Source organism: Amblyraja radiata, chromosome 23 (assembly GCF_010909765.2).
Source record: "Amblyraja radiata isolate CabotCenter1 chromosome 23, sAmbRad1.1.pri, whole genome shotgun sequence".
Lineage (NCBI taxonomy): Eukaryota > Metazoa > Chordata > Chondrichthyes > Rajiformes > Rajidae > Amblyraja > Amblyraja radiata.
The window spans coordinates 20,676,338-20,686,150 of record NC_045978.1 but is presented as its reverse complement, the minus strand read 5'-3'; positions in this window follow the sequence as shown (position 1 = coordinate 20,686,150).

The following is a 9,813-nucleotide window of genomic DNA, read 5'->3' as shown; positions in this document are numbered from 1 at the left end:
ACTGGGATGGCTCCTGGTATAAAGGACATTAGTTTTGGGACAGATTGGATAGGCTGGGCTCGCTTTCCCTGGAGCAAAGGAAGCTGAAACCACCAGATCTTCCCTCCCATTTCAACATCCCGCAAGGAGCGTTCCCTCCAGGATTGCCTGACCTACCCTACCAGTGCCATCAATGCTCTCCCTCTCCTTGCAGACCCTTCCCAAACCTCTGCAGAATAAGCAACAGCTTCCCTCTTCCCTTCCCAACATACAGGGATGTTGTCAAGCTTAAAAAGGTGCAGAGAACATTTACGAGGACATTGCCAGGACTCGGTGGGGGGGGGGGGGGGGGGGCCTGAGGTATAGGGAGAAGTTGAGCAGGCTAGGACTATTCTTTGGAGCACAGGAGGATGAGGGGTGATCTTGGAGTACCCAAAGTCAAGAGAGGAATAGTTTGGATAAAAGCACAGCATCTCTTGCCCAGAGTAGGTAAATCAAGTGCCAGAGGCCATGGGTTTAAGGTTAGGGGGGAGAAAGATTTAATAGAAATCTGAGGGGTAACTTTGTTACACAAAGGATGGTTGTGTGGAATGAGCTGCCGGAGGAGTTAGTTGAGGCAGTTACTATCACAACGCTTAAGCCAATGAACTGGCCTCAACTACTTTCTGTGGCAGAGAATTCCACAGATTCACCACTCTGTGTGGATTTTTTTTTCTCATCTCGGTCCTAAAAGACTTCCCCCTTATCCTTAAACTGTGACCCCTTGTTCTGGACTTCCCCAACATTGGGAACAATCTTCTTGCATCTAGCCTGTCCAACCCCTTATGGGCAAACGTAGGCAGGTGGGACTACTGGGACTTGGGGCATGTTGGTCAGCATTGGCAAGTTGGGCTGCTAGGCCTGTTTCCACGCTGTATGACCCACACATACCCACCAGGTAAGGCAGCGATTCATCTGTACTTCCTCCAACAGTGGTGCAGCGGGTAGAGCCGCCACCTCAGCATCAGAGACCTAGGTTCAAACCTCACCTTGGGTGCTGTCTGTGTGGAGTTTGCACATTCTCCCTGTGCCCGTCCGATTGGGTTTCCACCACGTGCTCCAGTTTCCTTCCACATCTCAAAAATGTGCGGGTTTGTAGGCTAATTGGCCCTATGTAGATTGCCCCTGGCTGAGAAAGTGGGATAACAGGACTAGTGTATATAGCACGTAGGTGAGCGGTAGATTTTGAGGGAAATGCATAGAATAACATAACTAGTGTGAAAGTGAATAATGGCTAGCGTGAACTATGTGGGCCAAAGCGTCTGTTTCCATGCAATAAATCGAAACCTAGTGCATTCAGTGTTCACAATGTGACCTCTTCTACAATGGAAGAACCAGATGCAGGTTGAGTGACCACTTTGTACATGACCACCATTCTGCCTGCCGTCACTTGAATTCTCTGTTCTTCTCTGACTCCCACCTCTCTGGCTTTGACCCCTGACTCTGTTCCTCCAAGGAGTTCAAGAAAAAAAACATCCCGTCTGGGCTGGGCTCCGTCTGCCACCCATCAGGGCATACATGGGCGACATGACAACACTAACCACTACTGCAGCATGCACCAAGCGGCTACTTGGAAAGCTGCAGGAGAACATCAAGTGGGCCCGAATGAAAATCAAACCAAGTAAATCTCGAAGCATCTCCATAGTCAAGGGGGTGCTTAGAGACACAAGATTCTGTATCGGTGACGACCCAATACCAACAGTGTCTGAACAGCCAGTTAAAAGCCTGGGCAGATGGTACAACGCAAGTCTCAAGGACAAAGAGCAGGTGCAACAACTAAGGCAAGAAATTGTCAACGGCCTGGAGAACATCAATTGAATTGAATTGAATTGAATACCTTTATTGTCATTCAGACCTTACGGTCTGAACGAAATTTTCGTGCCTGCAGTCATACATACAATCATACAATAAAAAACAACAATAAACACAAATTAACATCCACCACAATGTATCCTCCAAGCACCTCCTCACTGTGGTGGAGACAAAAATCTTAGGGTTACTGTCTCTTCCCTCCTCTTCTCCCTCTGCGCTGAGGCGATTCCCCACCGGGCGATGGCACAAACAGTCCCGCGGCTCACCGAACCCCGCAAACGGGCCGGTTCAAACACCGCGGCCCGGGGTGGTCGAAGCTGCCGCCCTCCAGTCCAGCGTACGCAGCCGCTGGCCCGCGGCCGAACCCCGGACTCAGGTCACCGCCGCCAGAACGCCGTCCCAGCCACCGGAGCACCGTTCCAGCCCCGCCCTCACGTGAGTGCCGCTCCTCCCTTGAGCTGGGCCACTCCGACGGGAGTGCCGTTCCACCTCGGGCTGGGCCACTCCGACGGGAGTGCCGTTCCACCTCGGGCTGGGCCACTCCGACGGGAGTGCCATTCCACCTCGGGCTGGGCCACTCCGACGGGAGTGCCGTTCCACCTCGGGCTGGGCCACTCCGACGGGAGTGCCGTTCCACCTCGGGCTGGGCCACTCCGACGGGAGCGTCACAGCCCCTCACGAGAGAGTCTCAGCCCCTCGTCAGGCCGCCCTCACGGGAGCGAGCCCAGGGTGAGTCCTGACTGGCTCTGCCTCCGGAGTCTCGAGGTCGCCAGCTCCGCCATTAGGCCACAGCGCAGACGGAGGCAGAGAAGGGGGATACGACAAAAAGTCGTATTCCCCCGAAGGGAGAGACAGCAAGCCCCTTTAAAACCCCCCCCCCCCCCCCCCCCCCCACATAAACACAGCTTAAAAACCAAAAACGTAACTACACAAAACGAAAAAAAAACAACACAAAAAAGTAAAGACAAACGGACTGCAGGCGAGCTGCAGCCGTTCCCAGCGCCGCCACTTCAATCAGACTTCAATCAGACCCTACTGCCTGGGAAACTGAAGCTCTGGTGCCTACAGTTTAGACTCCTTCCTCGGACAATGTGGCCACTGACCGTTTATGAAGCCCCAATAACAACTGTGGAGAAGATGGAGCGAACCATAACTTCATACGCGAAGAAATGGCTCGGGGTCCCACGATGTCTAACTAACATCGGCCTATATGGCAAAGGGGTCCTGGAACTACCTCTCACTAGTCTAACAGAGGAATACAAGTGTTCTAAAGTAAGACTCCAGATGACACTGAGGGACTCTAGAGACAAGACCATCAGTGCTGTTGCGCCGCCCCTAGTAAGTGACCGGAAGTGGACACCATCTGATGCAATACAGCAAGCTTCATCAGCCCTGAGACACAAAGACATCGTGGGGCAAGTCCAGCAGGGAAGAGGAGGCTTTGGCCTTACGACAAGTAAACCAACTTGGCGAAAGGCCACAACATCAGAGCGGAGGACATTGGTGGTCGAGGAGGTGCGGCGACAGGAGGAGGCCGCAAGAAGTGCAAAGGCGGTCTCTCTTGCCAAACAGGGGCAATGGATGCAGTGGGAAGGTGTGGAGCGGAGGAAGATCAGCTGGAAAGAACTATGGGAAATGGAAGCAAGCAGATCAGCTTCATCATCAGAGCGACATGACGTGCTTCCATCACCAAAGAACCTCCATCAGTGGTACGGCGAGGATCCAACCTGTGGCCTCTGCCCAACTCCAGCGACCCTCAAACACATCATGGTAGGCTGCAAGACCAGCCTCACGCAAGGGAGATACACGTGGCGGCATAATCAGGTACTAAAAAGCCTGGCATCAGCCCTTGAGAACAGGCGGTGTGCGACCAACTCCTTGCCTCCGAGAGCAAGCAACCACCCCCCCCCCCCCCAAGGGCAACAACCTTTGTCCGAGAAGGACAGAAAACATCTAAACATCCTTCCACCAGATCAGAAGAAGGAAACCTATGCAGGGCCCGCGACTGGAGGATGCTGGCGGACATCAGTCGACAACTAATTTTTCCACCTGAAATTGCTTCCACCAACCTCAGGCCAGACTTGGTGTTCTGGTCCCCTTCACAGAAGACTGCTTACATCATAGAGCTCACAGTCCATGGGAGAACTCTGTTGAGGAGGCCTATGAGCGTAAGAAGCTGCGCTACGCAGAGCTTGCAGCAGAGGCAACGCAGCGTGGCTGGAACACCAAAGTCTATCCAGTTGAAGTGGGATGCAGAGGATTTGTTGCGTCATCTACCATCAGACTGCTGAAGGAGCTTGGAATCCACGGTCAGGCTCTGCGGAAGACCATAAGATCACTCTCAGAGGCGGCTGAAAGAAGCAGCCGGTGGATTTGGCTCAAGCGGAAAGACCCATGCTGGGCCCCAAGTACTTCAGGGTGAATCTTTGGGACGGTTTGACACGGGACACGCGCTGAGGGCTGATCATCCTGCAGCGGGCCGCCCTTGTGGAGGGTGTATAGTGTTAAAAGGCCGAAACACCCAGTGATGCAAGGGTACACTACTGATGATGTGTCCTGTGCCCAACTGTCCTGAAGGTTACCCAGGCCAAGATATACGTATCCCCCCCCCCCCGCCCCCCACCGATGTTGAGCGTCTGCCACTCAACAATCAACGAATGTCGTGAAATGCTCCCCACCTATTGGCACAAGGGACTTCTTAACATCTTGTCCTGTGTATTTGATTCTGATAATCTGGACTCGTCCAGTGATTGCTGTGAAAGGACAGCTGACAACATGGGAAAGTCCACGTGACAGCTTGGAGAGACAGCTGACAGGAGGGAACAGACCCCGCTGGGGCCGTCATGGGCTAGCTACCCATGATAGCAGTCCCCAACGCTGTTTCAGTTAGTTGGAGACACCCGCTAAATGCCACTAAAAGTAAATTAAAGAGAATACCCCTAGAGCCTGCGAGAGCGGGGGCGGAAGATGGCTCACCGATTGATAACACGGTTACAGACCCAGGAACGGAAACGACTACGGACAAGGAGAGCATGGCACATGAGACATCCACAACAGTGCGGGACACAAACTTCAGGTGTGCATTTGTGGTTGGGAGAAAATTACATCAGTGAAGGGCTTGAAGATCCACCAAGGGAAGAAAAAGTGCTTGAGAGAGCAGAGACATGGGCCTCGCATTGACCAGTACTTCTTACGAAGCAACCAGTCAAATCAGTCGAGTGAAGCACAGCGACAGGACTCAAACCAAAGTTCGCAGAGCATCAGCACCCATGTCACTGAAGAGGGTGATACAAGCACAGAAATGCCGGTGGAGGAGCCCACGCAACAACTACAAAGGCCTCCATTGGAGGGAAAGATCAAAGGGCACAAACCTGGTGAAATGGCCCAAAACTGTTGAAAAGAAAGAGTGGGAGACGGTCAACAGTGACCTTATACATATCTTGGAGCAACAAGCGGGCACAGCAGTGGAAAAGCTTGAAAGGATGGGCAACACAATCTACAGCTACGGAGAAGAACGGTTTGGGGTGAGTAAAGGGAGAGGTGGAAAGAAATTACCAACACCAATCAAGTCCAGGAGGCAGCAGGAGATCGAGAGGCTAATCAGAGAGAGAAGACAGTTGAAAAAGCAATGGAAAAAAGCAACTGACGCAGAGAGGTCTCATGCTACTCCAAGAGGACATCAAGAGCCGATTGGCAACCTTGCGAAAAGCAGAGAACTTGAGGAAACTTCGCAAGAAGGAAGAACACACAAGAACACGGTTCCACAAAGACCCTTTCAAGTTTATCAAAGACCTCTTCGCAAAGGAAAAAAGTGGAACTTTGAAAACATCAAAACGGGAATTGGAGGAACACCTGGAAAAGGCCCACCAAGACACGAAAAGGCATGAGCAGTTAGTCATCCCACATGACATCCCGCCTATTCAACCACCTGAATTCAACTTGGACACCAGCCCTCCAAGACGGAAAGAGGTAGAGAACACTGTCCGGCGAGCAAGAGCAGCATCAGCTCCGGGGCCAAACGGAGTACCATACAAGCTCTACAAGAATGCACCGGATGTGTTACGCTTTCTATGGAAGCTCATGAGGGTGGTGTGGAAGAAGCAAACAATACCTAAGGCGTGGCGAAGGGCCGGCGGCGTGCTAATACCTAAAGAAAAGGATACGTCAGACATCAGCCAATTCCGGCCAATATGTCTCCTCAACGTCGAGGGAAAAATCTTTTTCAGCATTGTATCACAAAGGCTGTCCACCTATCTGGTAACAAACAAGTACATTGATACATCTGTACAGAAAGCAGGAATTCCAGGATTTTCGGGCTGCTTGGAGCATCTAAGAAGGAGAAGAGAGACCTACATGTGATCTTCCTCGATCTGGCCAATGCATTTGGTTCAGTTCCCCATGAACTCCTTTGGGAATCTTTTGCCTTTTTCCATGTACCAGAGCTCATCACCACACTGGTCAAGAGCTATTTCCAAGACCTGCAGCTGTGCTTCACAACAGCTGACTTCAGTACAACATGGCAGCGCTTGGAAGTAGGCATCATGGCAGGCTGCACAGTCTCACCCTTGGCCTTTACAATGGCCATGGAAGCCATCATCAGGGCCTCAAAATGGGTGGTGGGCGGTGAACGAACCAGGGCTGGGCTCCGTCTGCCACCCATCAGGGCATACATGGACGACATGACAACACTAACCACTACTGCAGCATGCACCAAGCGGCTACTTGGAAAGCTGCAGGAGAACATCAAGTGGGCCCGAATGAAAATCAAACCAAGTAAATCTCGAAGCATCTCCATAGTCAAGGGGGTGCTTAGAGACACAAGGTTCTGTATCGGTGACGACCCAATACCAACAGTGTCTGAACAGCCAGTTAAAAGCCTGGGCAGATGGTACAACGCAAGTCTCAAGGACAAAGAGCAGGTGCAACAACTAAGGCAAGAAATTGTCAACGGCCTGGAGAACATCAATCAGACCCTACTGCCTGGGAAACTGAAGCTCTTGTGCCTACAGTTTGGACTCCTTCCTCGGACAATGTGGCCACTGACCGTTTATGAAGCCCCAATAACAACTGTGGAGAAGATGGAGCGAACCATAACTTCATACGCGAAGAAATGGCTCGGGGTCCCACGATGTCTAACTAACATCGGCCTATATGGCAAAGGGGTCCTGGAACTACCTCTCACTAGTCTAACAGAGGAATACAAGTGTTCTAAAGTAAGACTCCAGATGACACTGAGGGACTCTAGAGACAAGACCATCAGTGCTGTTGCGCCGCCCCTAGTAACTGGCCGGAAGTGGACACCATCTGATGCAGTACAGCAAGCTTCATCAGCCCTGAGACACAAAGACATCGTGGGGCAAGTCCAGCAGGGAAGAGGAGGCTTTGGCCTTACGACAAGTAAACCAACTTGGCGAAAGGCCACAACATCAGAGCGGAGGACATTGGTGGTCGAGGAGGTGCGGCGACAGGAGGAGGCCGCAAGAAGTGCAAAGGCGGTCTCTCTTGCCAAACAGGGGCAATGGATGCAGTGGGAAGGTGTGGAGCGGAGGAAGATCAGCTGGAAAGAACTATGGGAAATGGAAGCAAGCAAGATCAGCTTCATCATCAGAGCGACTTATGACGTGCTTCCATCACCAAAGAACCTCCATCAGTGGTACGGCGAGGATCCAACCTGTGGCCTCTGCCCAACTCCAGCGACCCTCAAACACATCATGGTAGGCTGCAAGACCAGCCTCACGCAAGGGAGATACAGGTGGCGGCATAATCAGGTACTAAAAGGCCTGGCATCAGCCCTTGAGAACAGGCGGTGTGCGACCAACTCCTTGCCTCCGAGAGCAAGCAACCCCCCCCTTAAGGGCAACAACCTTTGTCCGAGAAGGACAGAAAACATCTAAACATCCTTCCACCAGATCAGAAGAAGGAAACCTATGCAGGGCCCGCGACTGGAGGATGCTGGCGGACATCGACCGACAACTAATTTTTCCACCTGAAATTGCTTCCACCAACCTCAGGCCAGACTTGGTGTTCTGGTCCCCTTCACAGAAGACTGCTTACATCATAGAGCTCACAGTTCCATGGGAGAACTCTGTTGAGGAGGCCTATGAGCGTAAGAAGCTGCGCTACGCAGAGCTTGCAGCAGAGGCAACGCAGCGTGGCTGGAACACCAAAGTCTATCCAGTTGAAGTGGGATGCAGAGGATTTGTTGCGTCATCTACCATCAGACTGCTGAAGGAGCTTGGAATCCACGGTCAGGCTCTGCGGAAGACCATAAGATCACTCTCAGAGGCGGCTGAAAGAAGCAGCCGGTGGATTTGGCTCAAGCGGAAAGACCCATGCTGGGCCCCAAGTACTTCAGGGTGAATCTTTGGGACTGTTTGACACGGGACACGCGCTGAGGGCTGATCATCCTGCAGCGGGCCGCCCTTGTGGAGGGTGTATAGTGTTAAAAGGCCGAAACACCCAGTGATGCAAGGGTACACTACTGATGATGTGTCCTGTGCCCAACTGTCCTGAAGGTTACCCAGGCCAAGATATACGTATCCCCCCCCCCCGCCCCCCACCGATGTTGAGCGTCTGCCACTCAACAATCAACGAATGTCGTGAAATGCTCCCCACCTATTGGCACAAGGGACTTCTTAACATCTTGTCCTGTGTATTTGATTCATGACCACCATTCTGCCTGCCGTCACTTGAATTCTCTGTTCTTCTCTGACTCCCACCTCTCTGGCTTTGACCCCTGACTCTGTTCCTCCAAGGAGTTCAAGAAAAAAACCATCTCAGCTTCAAACGTTGTGTAGGTTTAGGTTATTTCCACGTGTATCAGGGTACAGTAAAAAGCTTTGTTTTGCCATGCTCTCCAAACAGATCAGATAATACAATCCATCAATCTAATCTATTAAAAATCATGTACAATAAGTAGAGCAAAGGGGAAGGTACAGAGTGCAGAATATAATTCTCAGCATTGTATGGCATCACTTCCAGAGACAAAGTCCAATGTCTACAGTGGAGGAAATGTCAATTGCACAATACCCTCGTTTATGGAAGGACCGTTCAGAAGCCTGATAATCGTTTAATTTAGTGTAGGGAGAAACTGCAGATACTGGTTTACACCAAAGATGGACCCACTGGAGTAACTCAGCGGGTCAGGCAGCATCTCTGAAGAACAGGAGTAGGTGACGTTTCGGCTCGGAATCTTTCTTCAGACTTACTAAACAGTTTGGTTTATTATATTTAAGAAGAAACTGCAGATGCTGGAAAATCGAAGGTAGACAAAAATGCTGGAGAAACTCAGCGGGTGAGGCAGCATCTATGGAGCGAAGGAAATAGGCAACGTTTCAGGTCGAAACCCTTCTTCAGAAACCCTACTGGCTTCAACGTGATTTGATTTAATAGTACTATATCAATAAAAAAATACTTACTATGTTCTAGGTTTAAGGTGAAGGGGGAAAGATTTAATAGGAACCTGAGGGTAACTTTATTACTCCAAGGGTGGTGGGTGTATGGAATAAACTGGAGGAGGTACTTGAGGCATGTATGATTGCAATGTTTAAGAAACATTTAAACAGATACATTGATAAGATAGTATTAGAGGAATATGGGCAAGGGGCAGGCAGGTGAGACTAGTGTAGATGGGACACATTGGTCAGTGTTGGCCAGTTGGACTGAAAGGCCTGTTTTCATGCTGTATGATAGTTAAAAATGACCATCCACTCTGCTGCCTAATTCAAATCCAAGTCACCACATTCCTAGCAAAGTCATAAAGCACAAAAACAAGCCTTTTGACCCACATTGGCCATGCCGACTGAGTTTGGTCTGCATTTGGCTCATATCCATCTAAGCCCTTCCTATCCATATATCTGTCCAAATGTCTTTTGAAGCCTGGAATGGAGAATGAGGCATTAAAGACCAACAGAGTGAACTGTACTCAGAATCTCACTTTCTTAACAGGCCAGGTGCTTACAATTGTACATTAGAACTTCCATA